The sequence below is a fragment of the Chlorocebus sabaeus genome, chromosome 20 (assembly GCF_047675955.1).
Source record: "Chlorocebus sabaeus isolate Y175 chromosome 20, mChlSab1.0.hap1, whole genome shotgun sequence".
Classification (NCBI taxonomy): Eukaryota; Metazoa; Chordata; class Mammalia; order Primates; family Cercopithecidae; genus Chlorocebus; species Chlorocebus sabaeus.
This window is the reverse complement of record NC_132923.1, coordinates 21041269-21062090: the sequence shown is the minus strand read 5'-3', so window position 1 is coordinate 21062090 and position 20822 is coordinate 21041269. Positions and strand designations below refer to the sequence as shown.

At 39.3% G+C, this 20822-nt stretch overlaps 1 pseudogene; it reads right to left on the bottom strand.

The window, feature by feature from the left end:
• Window positions 1-9822: 9822 nt before the first annotated feature.
• Window positions 9823-10709, bottom strand: LOC103224156 (tetraspanin-12 pseudogene; annotated as a pseudogene).
• Between the last annotated feature and the right edge of the window lie 10113 nt (window positions 10710-20822).

Here is a 20822-nt window from a genome sequence, read left to right as displayed (position 1 = left end):
GAGAAGAATCAAATAGATGCAATAAAAAATGATAAAGGGGATATCACCACTGATCCCACAGAAATACAGACTACCATCAGAGAATACTATAAACACCTCTACACAAATAAACTAGAAAACCTAGAAGAAATGGATAATTTCCTCGACACTTATACTCTCCCAAGACTAAACCAGGAAGAATCCCTGAATAGACCAATAGCAGGCTCTGAAATTGAGGCGATAATTAATAGCCTACCAACCAAAAAGTCCAGGACCAGACGGATTCACAGCCGAATTCTACCAGAGGTACAAGGAGGAGTTGGTACCATTCCTTCTGAAACTATTCCAATCAATAGAAAAAGAGGGAATCCTCCCTAACTCATTTTACGAGGCCAACATCATCCTGATACTAAAGCCTGACGGAGATACAACAAAAAAAGAGAATTTCAGACCAATATCCCTGATGAACATCAATGCAAAAATCCTCAATAAAATACTGGCAAACTGAATCCAGCAGCACATCAAAAAGCTTATCCACCATGATCAAGTGGGCTTCATCCCTGGGATGCAAGGCTGGTTCAACATACGCAAATCAATAAATGTAATCCAGCATATAAACAGAATCAAAGACAAAAACCACATGATTATCTCAATAGATGCAGAAAAGGCCTTCGACAAAATTCAACAGCCCTTCATGCTAAAAACTCTCAATAAATTCGGTATTGATGGAACGTATCTCAAAATAATAAGAGTTATTTATGAAAAACCCACAGCCAATATCATACTGAATGGGCAAAAACTGGAAAAATTCCCTTTGAAAACTGGCACAAGACAGGGATGCCCTCTCTCACCACTCCTATTCAACATAGTGTTGGAAGTTCTGGCTAGGGCAATCAGGCAAGAGAAAGAAATCAAGGGGATTCAGTTAGGAAAAGAAGAAGTCAAATTGTCCCTGTTTGCAGATGACATGATTGTATATTTAGAAAACCCCATTCTCTCAGCCCAAAATCTCCTTAAGCTGATAAGCAACTTCAGCAAAGTCTCAGGATACAAAATCACTGTGCAAAAATCACAAGCATTCCTATACACAGATAACAAACAGAGAGCCCAATCATGAATGAACTCCCATTCACAATAGCTTCAAAGAGAATAAAATATCTAGGAATCCAACTTAAAAAGGATGTGAAGGACCTCTTCAAGGAGAACTACAAACCACTGCTCAGTGAAATAAAAGAGGACACAACAAATGGAAGAACATACCATGCTCATGGATAGGAAGAATCAATATTGTGAAAATGGCCATACTGCCCAAGGTAATTTACAGATTCAATGCCATCCCCATTAAGCTACCAATGACTTTCTTCACAGAATTGGAAAAAACTGCTTTAAAGTTCATATGGAACCAAAAAAGACCCCGCATTGCCAAGACAATCCTAAGCCAAAAGAACAAAGCTGGAGGCATCATGCTACCTGACTTCAAACTATACTACAAGGCTACAGTAACCAAAACAGCATGGTACTGGTACCAAAACAGAGATATAGACCAATGGAACAGAACAGAGCCCTCAGAAATAATACCACACATCTACAGCCATCTGATCTTTGACAAACCTGACAAAAACAAGCAATGGGGAAAGGATTCCCTATTTAATAAATGGTGCTGGGAAAATTGGCTAGCCAGAAGTAGAAAGCTGAAACTGGATCCTTTCCTTACTCCTTATATGAAAATTAATTCAAGTTGGATTAGAGACTTAAATGTTAGACCTAAAACCATAAAAACCCTAGAAGAACCTAGGTAATACCATTCAGGACATAGGCATGGGCAAGGACTTCATGTCTAAAACACCAAAAGCAAAGGCAACAAAAGACAAAATTGACAAATGGGATCTAATTAAACTAAAGAACTTCTGCACTGCAAAAGAAACTACCATCAGAGTGAACAGGCAACCTACAGAATGGGAGAAAATTTTTGCAATCTACTCATCTGACAAAGGGCTAATATCCAGAACCTATAAAGAACTCAATCAAATTTACAAGAAAAAAACAAACAACCCCATCAAAAAGTGGGCAAAGGATATGAGCAGACACTTCCCAAAAGATGACATTCATATAGTGAACAGACACATGAAAAAATGCTCATCATCACTCGCCATCAGAGAAATGCAAATCAAAACCACAATGAGATACCATCTCACACCAGTTAGAATGGCAATCATTAAAAAAAACAGGAAACAACAGGTGCTGGAGAGGATGCGGAGAAATAGGAACACTTTTACACTGTTGGTGGTACTGTAAACTAGTTCAACCAATGTGGAAAACAGTGTGGCAATTCCTCAAAGATCTAGAACTAGAAATACCATTTGACCTAGCCATCACATTACTGGGAATATACCCAAAGGATTATAAGTCATGCTGCTATAAAGACACATGCACACGTGTGCTTATTGTGGCACTATTCACAACAGCAAAGACTTGGAATCAACCCAGATGTCCATCAGTGACAGACTGGATTAAGAAAATGTGGCACATACACACCATGGAATACTATGCAGCCATAAAAAAGAATGAGCTCGTGTCCTTTGTAGGAGATGGATGCAGCTGGAAACCATCATTCTCAGCAAACTATCGCAAGAACAGAAAACCAAATACCGCATGTTCTCACTCATAGGTGGGAATTGAACAATGAGATCACTTGGACACAGGAAGGGGAACATCACACACTGGGTCCTATTGTGGGGAGGGGTATGGGGGGGAAGGATAGCATTAGGAGATATACCTAATGTAAATGATGAGTTAATGGGTGCAGCACACCAACATGGCACATGTATACATATGTATCAAACCTGCACATTGTACACATGTACCCTAGAACTTAAAGTATAATAATAATAATAATAAAAATGCTGGTGAGGATGTGGAGAAAAGGTAAAAGGTACACTGTTGGTGGGAATATAAATTAGTACAACCACTGTGGAGAACATTTGGAAGTTGCTCAAAAAAACTTAAATAGAGCTACTATATGATCCAGCAATATACTGCTAGGTATATACCCCAAAGGAAAGAAATTAGTATATCAAAGAGTTATCTGTACTCCCATGTTTATTGAAGCAGTGTTCACAATAGCCAAGATTTGGAAGCAACCTAAGTGTCCATCAACATATGAATAAAGAAAATATGGTAGTTAATCACAATGGAGTACCATTCCGCCAAAAGAAAGAATGAGATCCTGTTATTTGCAACAACATGGTTGGAACTGGAGGTCATTATGTTAAATGAAATAAGCCAGGAACAGAAAGATAAACTTTGCATGTTCTCACTGATTTGTGGGAGGTAAAAATTAAAATAATTAAACTCATAGAGAGTATAAGGAGGGTTACCAGAGGCTGCAAAGGGTAGTGGGGTAGGTGGGGGGGAAGTCAGGATGGTTAATGGGTACAAAAAAATAGAAAGAATGAATAAGATCTAGTATTTGTTAGCATAACAGTGTCACTATAGTCAAAAATAAATGTACATTTAAAAATAACTAGAAGAGTATAATTGGATTGTTTGTAACACAAAGGATAAATGCTTGAGGTGGTGGATACATTTACCCTGATGTGATTATTATGCACTGCATGCCTGTATCAAAATACCTCAAGTAACCCACACATATTTACACTTGTTGTATACCCACAAAAATTAGAAATTAAAATTTTAAAAACCAAAAAAAAAAAAAAAAAAGGATAACCCCAAGGACCCATGGAAAATAGCTATAATTCTTTTATTTTACCTTATAACTAAGAGTGATGTTAGAAATAATTAGGTTCATTTGGCATGCTTCATATTTCTTAACCAGCTCAGCATTTATTGTAAGAGCTGCAGAGGAGCCTGGGTGAGGTGCCTCACACCTGTAATCCCAGCACTTTGGGAGACTGAGGCAGGTAGATCACCTGAGATCAGGAGTTTGACCACCCTGGCCAACACAGTGAAATTGCCTCTCTACTAAAAATACAAAAATTAGCCAGGCATGGTGGTGGATACCTGTAGTCCTGGCTACTCAGGAGGCTGAGGCAGGAAAATCTCTTGAATCTGGAAGATGGAGGCTGGCCGAGATCATGCCAGCCTGGGCAACAGAGCAGGACTCTGTCTCAAAAAAAAAAAAAAAAAAAAAAGTTGGGTGCAGTGGCTCATGTTTTAATCCTAATCCTAGCACTTTGGGAGGCCAAGGCGGGCAAATCACCTCAGGTCAGGAGTTCGAGACAAGCCTGGCCAACATGGTGAAATCCCATCTCTACCAAAAATACAAGAAATTAGCCAGGTGTGGTGACTCAAGGCTGTAATCCCAGCTTCTTGGGAGGCTGAGGCAGGACAATCACTTGAACTCAGGAGACAGAGGTTGCAGTGAGCTGAGATGGTGCCACTGCGCTCCAGCCTGGGTGACAGTGCAAGACTCTGTCTCAAAAAAAAAAAACAACAAAAAACAAAAAACCGCAGAGGGAGAATTATTAAATCATAGAAAACACTTAGCCTTCCCTGAATTAAGATTGAATAGGTGAAATATTGTTAACAAAAATATTTCAAAAACAATATGCTTTATGTGAAGGCCCTGGAGATTTTTCAGTGTGTTCACTATGTTTTTATCCTCAAGGAAAAATGTTGATCAAATGTATATAAAATAGTTATAGGCCAGGTATGGGACTCACACCTGCAATCCCAGCACTTTGGGAGGCCAAGACAAGAGGATTGCTTGAGTCCAGGAACTGAAGAACAGCCTGGGGAATATGGTGAGACACCATCTCTACAAAAAAATAATTAGCCAAGCATGGTGGCTCGTGCCTTTTTTCCCAGCTACTCAGGAGACTGAGGAGGGAAGATTGCTTGAGTACAGGAGGTTGAGACCACAGTGAGCTGGGATTATGCCACTCCACTTCAACTTGGGTGACAGAGTGAGACCCTGTCTCAAAAAAAAAAAAAAAGTTCTGTGTTGTACCCCAATGGGGAATTTTACTTTCCTTTCTTATGATATAATTGACCTCATCCTTCTAGTGTTTCTCATCTACAAATACTTTTTGTTTTACTCTGATTCTTGCCAAACAGCTAAAAGGCTTTTAGAAGCTGTGTTTTCAACTAAGGAAAGTTTCAGAGCCCCATGGAAAGGTTTGCATCAATAATTTTCAACTATTGATATTTGATATGGTTTGGCTCTGTCCCCACCCAAATCTCATCTTGTAGCTCCCATAATTCTCACCTGTTGTGGGAGGGACCCAGTGAGAGATAACTGAATCATAGGGGTGGGACTTTCCTGTGGTGTTCTCATGATAGTGAATAAGTCTTACGAGACCTGATAGTTTTAAAAACAGGAGTTTCTGTGCACAAGCTCTCTCTCTTTGCCTGCCACCATCCATGTGAGATTTGACTTGCTCCTCCTTGCCTTCCTCAATGATTGTGAGGCCTCCCCAGCCATGTGGAACTGTAAGTCCATTAAACCTCTTTCTTTTCCCAGTCTTGGCTATGTCTTTATCAGCAGCATGAAAACAGACTAATATAGTAAATTGGTACCAGGAGTGGGGTGGTGCTGAAAAGATTTCCGAAAATGTGGAAGCGACTTTGGAACTGGGTAACAGGCAGAGGTTGGAACAGTTTGGAGGAAGAGAGAAAAATGTGGAAAGTTTAGAACTTCCTAGAGACTCATTGAATGGCTTTGACAAAAATGCTAATGGTGATATGAACAATATAGTCCAGGCTGAGGAGGTCTCAGATGGAGATGAGGAACCTGTTGGGAACTGGAGTAAAGGTGACTGTTGCTATGTTTTAGCAAAGAGACTGGTGGCATTTTGCCCCTGCCCGAGAGATTTGTGAAACTTTGAACTTGAAAGAGATGATTCCAGGCATCTAGCAGAAGAAATTTCTAAACAGCAAAGCATTCGAGAGGTGACTTTGGGTGTTGTTAAAAACATTCAGTTTTATAAGGGAAGCAGAGCATTAAAGTTTGGAAAGTTCACAGCCTGACGATACAATAGAAAATAAAAACCCATTTTTTGAAGAGAAACTCAAGCCTGCTGCATAAATTTGCATAAGCAACGAGTTAATTAATGAATGTTAATCCCCAAGCAATGGGGAAAATGTCTCCAGGCATGTCAGAGGTCTTCACAGCAGCCCCTCCCATCACAGGCTTGGAGGCCTAGGAGAAAAAGATGACTTCCCAGGCCGGGCCCAGGGTCCCTCTGTTGTGTGCAGTCTAGGGACTTGGTGATCTGCATTGCAGCCACTCCAGCTGTGACTAAAAGGGGCCAAGGTACAGCTCGGGCTGTTGCTTCAGAGGGTGGGAGCCCCAAGCCATGGCAGCTTCCATGTGGTGTTGAGCCTGTAAGGGCAAAGAAGTCAATAATTGACGTTTGGGAACCTCCACCAAGATTTCAGAGGATGTATGGAAATGCCTGGATGCCCAGGCAAAAGTTTACTGCGGTGGTTGGGCCCTCATGGAGAACCTCTGCTAGAGCAGTATGGGAGGGAATTGTGGGGTCAGAGCCCTCAAGCAGAGTCACTACTGAGGCACCACCTAGTGGAGTTGCGAGAACTGGGCCACCGTCCCCCAGACCCCAGAATGGTAGATCCACTGACAGTTTGCACTGTGCACCTGAAAAAGCCGCAGACACACAATGCCAACCCATGAAAGCAGCCAGGAAGAGGGCTATAACCTGCAAAGTCACATGGTCGAAGTTGCCCAAGACCATACAAAACCACCTCTTGCATCAGCATAGCCTGGATGTCAGACATAGAGTCAAAGGCACTTTAAAATTTGACTGCTGGGTTGGTTTTTGGACTTGCATGGGGCCTGTATTGTAGCCCCTTTGATTTGATTAATTCCTCTCATTTAGAATGGCTGTATTTACCCAATGCCTGTACCCCCACTGTATCTAGGAAGTAACTAACTTGCTTTTGATTTTACAGGTTCTTAGGTGGAAGGCACTTGCGTTGTCTCAGAAGAGACTTTGGACTGTGGGCTTGTGAGTTAATGCTGGAATGTGTTAAGACTTCGGGGCACTGTTGAGAAGGCATGACTGGTTTTGAAATGTGAGGACATGAGATTTGGGAGGGGCTGAGGCAGAATGATATGGTTTGACTCTGTGTCCCCACCAAAATCTCATCTTGTAGCTCCCATAATTCCCACGTGTTGTGAGAGGGGCCTGGTAGGAGATAACTGAATCATAGGGTCGGCACTTTCCTATGCTGTTCTCATAATACTGAATAAGTCTCACGAGATCTGATGGTTTAAAAAATGGGAGTTTCTGTGCACAAACTCTCTTCTCTTATCTGCCACCAAATGAGATGTGCCTTTCACCTTCTGCCATGATTGCGAGGCCTCTTCAGCCACATGGATGGTACTGTGAGTCCATTAAACCTCTTTCTTCTTTAAATTGACCAGTCTTGGGTATGTCTTTATCAGCAGAATGAAAACAGAGTAATACAATATTTCAAAGAATAGATTCTTGAATACATAATTCCAAGATTACACTGCTTAGAGAACCTCAGACTCTACCAGTGGGCTAAGCAGAATTTCCATGGCTAGTTTTACTCAGGAAGCAAACAGCTTTATGAAGGCAAACTACTACTAATGGAAAACCCAGTAGCAAAGAGTTAATGACATTATTACATTAAGTCTCCCTTTCTCCAGGTTTTTTTTAATATTTACTGAATTTTTTGTTTTGTTTTTGGCCAAACAAACTTTTTGATCAAAAAGTTATTCTCCACTGGTAGCAGCAATAATTGAGAATTTGGTTTTATGCACTCACAATTTGGGTTATTTTTCTGGATAGATGACCGACATCTATTTTCTTTTGAGAGAGATGACAATCCCATTTGACACCCTTTTCCTTTATTTGTCCACTTTTATCTGAAATCAACTAAGTATTTGATGCACACTGAGAAGAAAAAGAGATTTTTTATATCTGTAATTGTGACATTTTTGTTTTGGTGTCTATTTTTTTTATTACTCTCTAGAAAGCATTTATTAACACTTAATTTTCTTTCTGTATTCTGGAAAATAAACATAATACACAAAATGCAACAAAATGCCCTCTTCCCATTTCAAATAAACATAATTTGCTCTTGCAAAAAGAGGTAATAATCTGTGTAATTCACCACAGTATATGTGTTAGTCCGTTTTCACACTGCTATTAAAAAAATACCTGAGACTGGGTAATATATGAAGAAAAGAGGTTTAACTGACTCTCAGTTTCACAGGCTTAACAGGTAGCATGGCTGGGAGGCCTCAGGAAACTTACAATCATGGCAGCAGGAGAAGGGGAAGCAAGCACGTCTTACCATGGCAGAGCAGGAGAGAGGAAGTGCGTGAGGGTGTAAGTGCCACACACTTTAAAAAAATTAGATGTTGTCAGAATTCACTCACTATCATGAGAACAAAAGGGAAGTCCACCCCCATGATTCAATCACCTCCCAGCAGGCTCTTCCTCCAATACTTGGGGATTACAACCTGACATAAGATCTGGGTGGGGGCATAGAGCCAAACCATATCAACATACTATCAGGGAAATAAGGATAATCTCTAGTTAAATGGTCACTTATTTTAATGACTCTCACAAGCATTTTTTTTCTGGAGAAAAAGAACACCATTGTCTGTGGGATTATATTGACTTGGTGACTGTTGCTTCTTGTTTGGAGAAGGCAAATATAAACTCTCTTAAAAAGCATTTAGTGTCCACCAGGCACAGTGGTTCATACCTGTAATCCCAGCTCTTTGGGAAGCCAAGATGGGAGGATCACTTGTGGCCAGGAGTTCGAGATTACAGTGAGCTCTGATTTTTATGCCACTGCACTCTACCTGAGTGACAGAGGGAGACACTGTCTTTAAAAATATGTAATAAATTTTAAATGCATGTGTGTGTTTAGTGTCAAAAAGAATCTTAGTTTGGGAGAAAAATAGCATCCAGGTATTTGCTAAATCAACTAAATTGTGTGGTAACTTTCATGTTAATACTTCCTAGAGACCAGACCACATTCTGAATAATGAATCCTGTGTATCACACTGGTAATTTTCAAAATTAGTGGTTAAGTATTTGAATTCACAGTTATGCACATACTATTATATAAACCCAAAACAGAATTTTAAAGCTCCATTGACAGAAAAGGCTAAAAATAATGGTGCTATACAGGACAAATTTATCTTTTTTACAATTGTTATTATTAAGATTATAAGAACCGAAATCTATTGAATTATAAAGACTTCACACAGGCTTATAAATGCATATGTCCCTGATTACTTTAAGACAATGTATTAGTTTGCTCTTACAAGTGGTAAGAATATTTTAGTAACCAGCAAAAATCACATGTAGGTATTCACATTCACCAATCTTAAAAGTTTTCTTTTGTGTAATCTATTCACACTCAAAAGCATATATCACCAAGTAATAAAAGTCATTATTACTGTTTGCCTTCTCATGTTAGCAGTTGATTGGTACTTTATATACTACCTGGTAGAAGTAAATCAACATTTACTGTAGTTCCAGTCCCACCATATGTGGCTTATCTACATGGATGCAGAAATGCTGATCAAACCATGCTACCTCAAAACATAACTGTGTTCTGTAAAAAATCTTACACAGGCTATAAAGTGGGTATTACATCTGTCCTAAGCATTATAAAGGGCATCAATTAGTGTCCAGCTGGTGACATAACATAATAACTTTTTTCTTCATTTATAAGGGTAGAAAATTATATGCCCAGGCATTCTTTTATAGCAACATGTTTATTTCTACAAATTTCTGAAACAGTTAAGTGTGTACTCAAAAATTCACAAGTCCAATAAAACAAGTTTGTGGTTTCCTTCTTTGGCATTATTAGTGTTTACTCCATTTCAAAAGCTGTATTAAAGTTGTTTGCCAAGGATATATGTTCAAGGATCCTTGACAGGCTTGGTTTCGACAGTTTTACTGAGTGACATGGGTTGCTGAGAGGAGCTTCAGGAATATCATTTGGTCTGTCTCAGGCTCCCTTCTCTCATAATACAGAGCCCAGAGCTAAGTCGTGGTGAGAATCATGGCCAGGTTTATGTCACTTTAATGGAAATTCCCAGAAACCTTAGCACCTGTGATTGTTTGGTTCCTTTCAAAAGGAAACATTTTTCTTCCCACAATCCTCTTGATAAAGGTCACTGAGATCTTCCTGGTGGGTTTGTTTGGAACATCCTGGGAATTCTCTAGCATAGCAGGATTCTGGGGGCTAGTCTGTCTCTGTCATTTCCAACAGTCATTGAAACATACCACTCCACAACACTTAAACTCCCACTGAAAACCTTCCAACCATGAGTAAGCCACTGGTATCCAGGTAAGTCATATTTGCCACTCTGACTTTCAAAGTGACTACATCTAACCACTGTACTGGAATCATACACTTCTCTTCGTATGTCCAAATGCCACTAGCCAGATCTGCACAAAAAATGACAAGTAAACTTCCAAAGTACCACGCAAGCAGCACAGGATTTTTTCTCTGTTCCACAATATCCTGACATCCCCACAATAATAAGGAAAAGAGCAAATAGCAATCATGACCAGGTGAGTCATAGGAAAGTAGGTCAAGATATCCTCTCCTCCACCTTGTTTCTACAGTTAAAGTCAGAACATTATTAGGTAGTCCCTCATCTAAGCAAAAACTGCCAACACGCTGATGAACATTGACCAAAAAAGCAAATTGAGGGCAGAGAGCAGGCAGTGCATGGAATCTTCTCTGGCCATTATGAGCCCCAGGAGGGAGAAGCCCCCGTCCTCTCACCAGATTATATCCTCATTGTCAAAACAGCAGCAATCATCAGCCCTGGGTTTCATGCCCTACTTCAATCAGACAGTTGGGGTGCATGGCAGAAGCTCATGGGGGCAAGAATGCTTCTCCTGGATTTCTGTTTATTCTTGAAGGTATAAGTGCTCTGTGTGTCTTTATATGTCTAATTCAGAAAGGCCTTTATCTCTTGTAAGAGTGTGCAATGATTTTCTATCTTTGGAAGGCTCAAGGTCTCCATGAGTTTGCAGTCAAGCCACTGGCCAGGGCTGCAGTCTCATATGAAATCTCAACTGGGGAAGAATCCACTACCAAACTCACTCATGTGGTTGTCAGATGGACTCAGTTCATCATGGACTATTAGGCAGTGGTCTTCAGTTTCTCACTGGCTGTTGGCCAAAAGCCTCTCTCACTTTCTTGCTACATGAGCCTCTCCATAGGGCAGGTCACAACATGGCAGAAGGCTTCCCTCAGAATGCGTGAGCCAGGGAGTGAGAGAGAGCACCCAAGAAGGAAGTCACAGTCTTTTTGAACCTAATATCAGAAGTGACACCCCATCACTTCTGCCATAGATGATTCATTAGAAGTAAGTCAATACATGAGCTCACACTCAAGAAGAGAACATTACACAAAGGGGTGAATACCAGGAGTCAGGATCACTGTTGATCATTAGAGGCTGCCTACCCCAGACCTCAAAGAGCATTTATATATGTGGATTATAACTGTCAGTATTATCCACATTGGAAATTAAAACTAAGACATTTTTAATATTCTCATTTATTGATTGATTCATTAAAGATAGCAATGATAAATCCATTGCACGTTAACATAAATAACATTTTAGTATTATTATATTGTTTTTTGGCCTCATGGACTCCTGAGAGAGAACTGCTCTTTAAGTGTCAATTTGTTTCAGAATATGAAAGCACATAATGAAAGTCAAAACTTACAAAGTTAAATTTATTTGCTTTGGTTTAATATACCCACATATGAAATAAAAGCTATGAAATGTGTTAAAATTATAGCAAAATTCACTGAATGTTGATAGGTTTACTTCTTGCTTTACTAACAAATGCATTTATTTGCCTATAACATGAAAGACCGTTCCTTATCTTCTTTATAATCTACCTATATTAAAGATTCTGGGTCTTACCAAAATAATTTTCTGAACTTTATATTGACTTTATCAAGACGTTTATTAAAAATAACAACAACAAAATGAAGATTCTTCACTTACAGAATAACTAAGTTGTTTTTAAATTCATGTCACCTTCTATGTTTACTTTTAAATATTTTATTGTCTTTTTGATTAAATACTTAGCCAAGTACAGTTTCTCAGTTACCCGGGAGACTATCTTAGCCCAGTGTCCAAATTTCCTCTTACAAATTCTTTTTGTAGCTAGTCAAAATTGGATTCTAAATACAGAAAAAAAAATAAAACTTTCAGGATCTCTCTTATATCTAAAACTATTTTTCTAGTTCCTTGGAAAATCACAAAGATTTATTCTTTTAGCTTATAAAAAGAAAGATATTAGAAATAATTAGTTTTTTTTTTTTCTTTTTGAGATGGAGTCTTGCTCTGTTGCCAGGCTGGAGTGCAGTGGCACAATCTCGGCTCACTGCAACCTCTGCCTCCCAGGTTCAAGTGATTCTCCTGCCTCAGCCTCCTGGGTAGCTGGGACTATAAGCATGTGCCACCAAACCCAGCTAATATTTTTTGTATTTTTGGTAGAGACGGGGTTTCACCAGGTTGGCCAGGATGGTCTTGGTCTCTTGACCTCATGATCCTCCCAAAGTGCTGGGATTACAGGCATGAGCCACCATGCCCAGCCAGAAATAATTAGATTTATTTGATGTCCGTCTACTATAACAGTTACATGGAAAGAGTCGTCAAATCAGAAAAGACACCCAATCTGCCCTAGACTAAATTTGCATAGGTAAATGCATAGGTAAAATGATACACAAATGCATACATTTGCATAGATAAAATGATGTTTGTATAAATATTTCGGAAATTATATATTATATGACAACTCCCTGGATATTTCTCAATATTCCTTGCTACTGTAATAGAATTTTTTCTCTTTTTTATTGTTATTATACTTCAAGTTCTAAGGTACATGTGCAGAACATGCAGGTTTGTTACATAGGTATACATGTGCCATGTTGGTTTGCTGTACCCATCGACTCGTATTTACATTAGGTGTTTCTCCTAATGCTATCCCTCCCCCAGCCCCCACCCCACGACAGGTCCCAGTGTGTGATATTCCCCTCCCTGTGTCCATGTGTTCTCATTGTTCAACTCCCACTTATGAATGAGAACAAGTGGTTCAGTTTTCTGTCCTTGTGATATTTTACCGAGAATGATGGTTCCATCTTCATCCATGTCCCTGCAAAGGACATGAACTCATCCTTTTTTATGGCTGCATAGTATTCCATGGTGTGTATGTGCTACATTTTCTTTATCCAGTCTATTATTGATGGACATTTGGGTTGGTTCTAAGTCTTTGCTATTGTGAATAGTGCTACAATAAACATACGTGTGCATGTGTCTTCACAGTCGCATGACTTATAATCCTTTGGGTGTATACTCAGTAATGGCATTGCTGGGTCAAATGGTATTTCTATTTCTAGATCCTTGAGGAATTGCCACACTGTTTTCCACAATGGTTGAACTAATTTACACTCCCACCAACAGTGTAAAAGCATTCCTATTTCTCCACATCCTCTCCAGCATCTGTTGTTTCCTGACTTTTTAATGATCACCATTCTAACTGGCATAAGATGGTATCTCATTGTGGTTTTGATTTGAATTTCTCTGATGGCGAGTGATGATGAGCATTTTTTGATATGTCTGTTGTCTGCATAAATGTCTTCTTTTGAGAAGTGTCTGTTCATATCCTTTGCCCACTTTTTGATGGGGTTGTTTATTTTTATATTGTAAATTTGTTTAAGTTCTTTGTAGATTCTGGATATTAGCGCTTTGTCAGATGAGTAGATTGCAAAAATTTTCTTCCATTCTGTAGGGTGTTTGTTCATTCTGATGATAGTTTCTTTTGCTCTGAAGAAGCTCTTTAGTTTAATTAGATCTCATTTGTGAATTTTGGCTTTTGTTGCCATTGCTTTTGTTATGTTAGTCATGAAGTCTTTGCCCATGCCTATGTCCTGAATGGTATTGCCTAGGTTTTCTTCTTGGGTTTTTATGGTTTTAGGTCTTACATTTAAGTATTTAATCCATCTTGAATTAATTTTTGTATAAGGCGTAAGGAAGCAATCCAGTTTCAGGTTTCTACATTTGACTAGCCAGTTTTCCCAGCACCATTTATTAAATAGGGAATCCTATCCCCATTCCTTGTTTTTGTCAGGTTTGTCAAAGATCAGATGGCTGTAGATGTGTGGTGTTATGTCTGAAACCTCTGTTCTGTTCCGTTGGTCTATCTCTCTGTTTTGGTAGACAGTACCATGCTGTTTTGATTACAGTAGCCTTATAGTATAGTTTGAAGTCAGGTAGTGTGGTGCCTCCAGCTTTGTTCTTTTTGCTTAGGATTGTCTTGGCTATGTGGGCTCTTTTTTCATTCTATATGAAATTTAAAGTAGTTTTTTCCAAATCTGTGAAGAAAGTCAGTGGTAGCTTGATGTGGATAGCATTGAATCTATGAATTACCTTGGGCGGTATGGCCATTTTCATGATATTGATTCTTCCTATCCATGAGCATGGAATGTTCTTCCATTTGTTTGTGTCCTCTTTTATTTCGTTGAGCAGTGGTTTCTAGTTCTCCTTGAAGAGGTCCTTCACATCCCTTGTAAGTTGGATTCCTGGGTATTTTATTCTCTTTGAAGCAATTGTGAATGGGAGTTCACTCGTGATTTAGCTCTCTGTTTGTTATTTATGTATAGGAATGCTTGTGATTTTTGCACATTGATTTTGTATCCTGAGACTTTGCTGAAGTTGCTTATCAGCTTAAAGAGATTTTGGGCTGAGATGATGGAGTTTTCTAAATATACAATCATGTCATCTGCAAACAAAGACAATTCGACTTCCTATTTTCCTAATTGAATACATTTTATTGCTTTTTCTTGCCTGATTGTCCTGGCCAGAACTTCCAATACTATGTTGAATAGGAGTGGTGAGAGAGGGCATCCTTGTCTTGTGCCAATTTTCAAAGGGAATGCTTCCAGGTTTTGCCCATTTGGTATGATATTGGCTGTGTGTGTACCATAAATAGCTCTTATTATTTTGAGATACATTCCATTAATACCTAGTTTATTGAGAGTTTTTAGCATGAAAGGCTGGTTGAATTTTGTCAAAGGCCTTTTCTGCATCTATTGAGATAATCATGTGTTTTTGTCATTGGTTCTGTTTATGTGATGGATTACCTTTATTGATTAGCATATGTTGAACCAGTCTTGCATCCCAGGGATGAAGAAAACTTGATAATGGTGGACAAGCTTTTTGATGTGCTGTGAGGTGTCTCCCAGTCAGGCTACATGGGCAGCAGGGACCCTCTTGAAGAGGTAATCTGTCTGTTATTGGAGCTTGAACACTGTGCTGGGAGAACCATGCTCTCTTCAGAGCTGTCAGGCAGGGACATTTAAGTCTGCAGAAGCTGTCTGCTGTCTTTCATTCAGATATGCCCTACCCCCAGAGGTAGAATCTAGAGAGGCAGTAGGCCTTGCTGAGCTGCGGTGGGCTCCACCCAGTTCAAGGTTCCCTGCTGCTTTGTTTACACTGTGAGCATAGAACCACCTACTGAAGCCTCAGCAATGGCAGACACCCCTGCCCTCTCCAGCATCCCAGGTGGATCTCAGACTGCTGCACTAGCAGCAAGCAAGCCTCTGTGGGCTTGGGATTTGCTGAGCCAGGCACTGGAGGAAATCTCCTGGTCTGCCAGTTGCGAAGACTATGAGAAAAACACAGTATTTGAAGAGGAGTGTACTGTTCCTCCAGGTACAGTCACTCATGGTTTCCCTTGGCTAGGAAAGGGAAATTCCCCTGACCTCTTGTGCTTCCTGGGTGAGGCAATGTCCCGCCCTGCTTCGGCTCACCCTCTGTGGGCTGCACCCAGTATCCAACCAGTCTCAATGAGATGAACCAGGTACCTCAGTTGGGAATGCAGAAATCACCCATCTTCTGTGTCTATCTCACTGTGAGCTGTAGACTGGAGCTGTCCTATTCAGCCATCTTGGAAGTGACCTGTAATAGGATGTTTTACCCTCAGAATAACACCAATCAAAAGTCTAATGATATAGCTCTGCTGCCTTTTCCTATATTTATCAGAGTCCTGGAGGTAATTTGTCTGATATTAGGTCAACCTTATCTCTAATAATTTTATATATTATTGAAATATTTAATTGGCCACAATCTTACTTCTTTAATTTGAGTAAAGCATCTTCTAGGCCAGTGGCTCTCAAGTTAGGATGCAGATCAGACTTATTCTTGGAGCTTTAAAAAAATATAAATGTCTAGCCCTGCCCCTACTCCATAGTTACTGAATCTTTTTAATTAATATTCTCAGGAAAAAAAAATGATGTCTCAGGATAATTATATGTTGACTTCAAGATTTTTAAAATTTTTACATGCCTTGAAAGAACCAAATTTCCTCAACAGTTGCATTTTTTATTTTATGAAACATTCATCAGAACTTTTAGGTTTGAAAATTATTAGTTATAAAATAGACCAAGCACAGTGGTTCATGATTATAATTCCAGCACTTTCGGAGCATGAGATGGGCGAATCACTTGAGGTCAGGAGTTGGAGACCAGCCTGGCCAACATGATGAAACCTCATCTCTACTAAAAACAGAAAATTAGCCGGGCGTGGTGGCACATGCCTATAATCCCAGCTACTTGGGAGGTTAAGTATGAGAATCGCTTGAGTCTGGGAGGCAGAGGCTGTAGTGAGCTGAGATTGCACCACTGCACTCCAGCCTGGGCAACAGAATGAAATTATGTCTCAAAAAAAAAAAAGTTATAAAATAACTGCAGCCATTAAGCCTCTGTTATGCAAGTGAATGGAGGCAACCCAAATGAAAACAAGCAAAGCCTATTTATCCTGAGCTTGCTATAGCAAAGGAGTCAGCCACCATCACTTGCATTTTGACAGAGATTCAAAGGCAGAGGAGTGGGAGAGCTTTATAGTGGGAAGAGGGAAGGCTTCAAGAGTGCCCTGACTAAAGGCTGTTGGCCTGGGGAAGTTGTAGGTGGGCCAGCTGGAAGTGGGGAATCCTATGTGATTCGTCTGGGGAACATACTTGGCTTTTTCTGGTTGGTTCTAAAATTGGTAGCAGGGGTGGAAATTAGGGAAGCTATCAGTTATGAATCAAGTCCTGGCCATTTGAGGACAGTTGCTTCCAGGGCTATCATTTGATTTATTGAACTGGTTGCTACAGAAAGTAGGTTGCTTCTCAGGCTGGTTGCTGCAGTCATGGGTCAGTTCCACTTGTATAGTTTGGTCCATAGAATTGCCTGTCTCATTGTCATTTACAGATAGCTTTTGTTTCATCCAGATACTTGCTTAAAGTGTCTGCTAAAAGCTATAGGTCAGCATTTGTTTCTTCAAAAAAGAACATCACAGTGCCTGCCTTGAGAAAAAGGACTATGCAAACTATGAATACTTCAAAGAATAGTCTTTTAGGTCCAAGACGCTGTGCTGACATTGATTAGACAGCTTTTATACCACAGCAGTGGGATGAGTCAGAATTTTCAGAATCATTTTTAGTCTAGAAATAGACAGCTTCTTGAAATTAGACTGCAAACACAAGATCTAACACAAAAATTAATTACATAAGACTGAATAAACTGATGAAGGAAATTTTTTGATAACTTTATTTTTTATATTGTTGGTATTGTTTTAGTGGTCTTCCATACGTATATGTAGAATATATAGATATATAGACATATATATAGATATAGATAGATATAGATAAGTATTCTATCTCTTCCTGAGCTTTCTGGATCCAAAAAAAATTAATAAACTCAATATCTGTAAACTCAAGTAAAAATTTTAAAATGATACCTGATTATTCCTGAACCTCAGATCAGAAATTCTAAATTCTGAGTCCCCTTGCTTTCTGTGGCAACATAGTTATCTGCATAGGTTCTTACCAGGATATGATTGGAAAAATTGTGCAGCATTAGCTGGAGTGTCACATTTGAGAATAATCCTCACTGAATTCAGCATGATCAGCCACTTTTGAGGAGCAAGGGTTGACTTCACTTATAGAGCTGGTGCATACAAATCCCCCCTGGGAATATGGTCCTTGTTTATAAGGTCCCATTCTCAAAGGCAGTAAGGAAGATCACTTCCTGGAAAGCCTGGGACCTTAAGAAGACAGGGATTTGCTCAAATGTATAGGTAGCACAGGTGAAGTCTGGTGGAGACAGTTTCTTGGGTTTGACCTTGTAGTGATAGAGACAGGAGACAGCCAAGCGTCCCCTGCCCCCAGGACTGGTGAAAGCCCACCTTCAACCCTAAAACAGCCTGAAGACTGAAAAACCAGACTGCAGGTCCCAGATGAAGCCTGCCCTTTCCTGACTTATTCTTTCTGTATAATGCCCACCTGAGCACTGGGAGGACAGGGTGGAGCCTCTGGAAGTTCATGCCATTTGCAGTGGGGAGGAGCCTGGCCTCTCCTGTTTCTGTGTAGCTACCTGAGATTCAATCTGTGAGGTGAGAAAGCTGCTAACAGAATTCTCTCTAGCATTGTTGAGAGTAATTTTTCCTTTTGGCCCAATAAATCCCATTTTTTCTCACCCTTATATGTGTCTGTGAGCCTAATCTTCCCTGGTTGTGTGACAAGAGCCTTGTTTTAGCTGAACTAAGGAGAAAGTTCTGCAACATTTTTGGCACCCAACATGGGGCTTGAGGAAGGGGGAGTAACGTACAAACCAAAAAATCTTTTTTCCTTTCACATCTAAGCCGTTTTGTCCCTGGACTTCTTCTAAGGGTAGAGGAAATTATGCCCCCACCACACATTGTTCCCAGGGGTAGGGAGTGTTGGTCTTTCCCTTCTCTTTTTGGGATGGATGAGTGAACCAGTGGCTCCTCAACTCCCCTCTTAAGTTTTCTCCATATGGAGGAACCCATTGGCATATGAATAAGAGGTTTTTCCCGCAGGCATCTTTCCAACCCTGCACTTTAATTTCCTTTTCCTTTTCTCTACCCTGTCAGCAGTTAACTTTTATGTGAGAGGTTTTTTTTCTTTTTAGAAAATGTTTTACTAGGCCAGGACCCCAACTATCACTGTTTATATTCTCTGTAAAGTTTTAATTTTGAAAAATAATTTGTGAGGTTGGTCTTAAGGTGTAGCCAATCTGGTGTGCTTTGCATGACTTTTTCTATGGTCAGTAGCAAACTTTGCTGTAGGCTTTCATTTTGTTTTACATCCTTGAGAGCATGACCTGTAACTATGTAGCAATGTTTTGCTTAGCCTCCACCATTTCACAATGGCAGCTGGATTCACTTTTGGCTTAGGGTATAAGTCCTTTCTGGTTTGATATCTGTGCAACCTCTGTATTTGTTGATTCTCTTCCCCTCCACCATGAACCACCTTGGATTTTCCTTTCTCTGAGCCTTTAATAAAGTTTGAAAGCCAGAATTATTGGCCACTTGGTGTGGCTAAAGTCAGGTAATAGGGGATTTACATGGATTTTCTTAAAGAGTGTTCAGCTTAATTAAAAGTGGATATGCAAGATATAGGTATATTTAAAAGACTTTTATCTTTTTCTTTACTTCAACCTTGTTTTGCTGGAAAAGATTTTTTTTTTTTTGGTTGACTGAATCATTTTTCTCCATTTTACTTTGCCACTTTTCATGCATGCACAAGAGGAGAGAGACCTCTCTTTTTCTCATGAAACCCCAGGAATTAAAGGCAGATCAATCCCTCTCAAAATCTGTTTTTGACTCCAAGTTATGCTGTCTATTAAAAGGCCTTAAAAACGGAATGTTTTCCTAACCCTGTCTTTTAAAGGGCTCCACTCAGAGGCCAATAATCCAATTAGGAGATTGGCAAACAAAAAATCTTATGGCTGCTGGGTTTCCTTCTGCCTGTCTCTGTAGTTATATAAGTGTTGTGTATGTGATGTCTATAAAAAAGAGCTCTAATTAATCGGCCTAAAGGAATACAAGTGCTCGGATCAAATATTTTTTAAAGGGAAAATAAAAGTTCTGGTACCTTTTAGTTCACATGACTTTAATCTTTGAGAAATAAAAACAGCTTTAAAAATTATTGGCAAAATGCAGATATCATCAAAATGTAAATAGGTAAACTAAATTATGCGGGTAAAATACTAAGTTTGCTAAATGTTTTAAGGTTATAAACTGCCTTTAAGAATTTTCAACTTGCTGGCTTCACCAATGGTAAGGACTGGGACATATGGAATTAACCATGCCCTTAATTATGCTGGAAGGAGTCAAACCTTGGCTGCACCTAGCATGCAATTTTAAAAACTTATGAGGTTTTACAGTAAAGTTAGAATTGCTAGGAGTTACCATTATAACATGTAATTGAAACTACTAGAAATAGATTTACATGTTAAGTGTGTAAGAACAGTAAGACGAGTTTTCTGTAAAAGATTATAAGAAGGCATGGAAATGTAAATTCTTATCTAGGGTTAAAGGTTTGCTTTTAATTAGATAATATAAAGCTGAATGTCTGAAACAAAATGATGGAAGGATTGTTAAAACTTAATCTTGCAAAAAATTTCATGTGTGAACATATTGACTAAATTCAAAATGGTATTACATGGTTTTTCTGTAAATTGAGCATTGAAATAAAAGCACAACAAGGTAATCTGAAGGCACTAATCTGCTCTTTAGCAAAATTTGTAAAGGGTTATAAAAGGTTTTTGCTTTTTAAAATTTAGAGTCATTTTGGCAAAATAAATGGTAATCTGGAATTCTATTTCATAACAACAAGTGTTTTAAACCTCTAACATATTTAACAGCCTTCCCGAAATCAAACTTCAGTTTCAAAATTGTCTTTCCTGATGCCTGGCTTTTGGATGCTACAGAGGGCCCCTGAAGTATCCAGAAGAGAGGGAAACAAGATTATTGAACATGTTTAGTTACATGG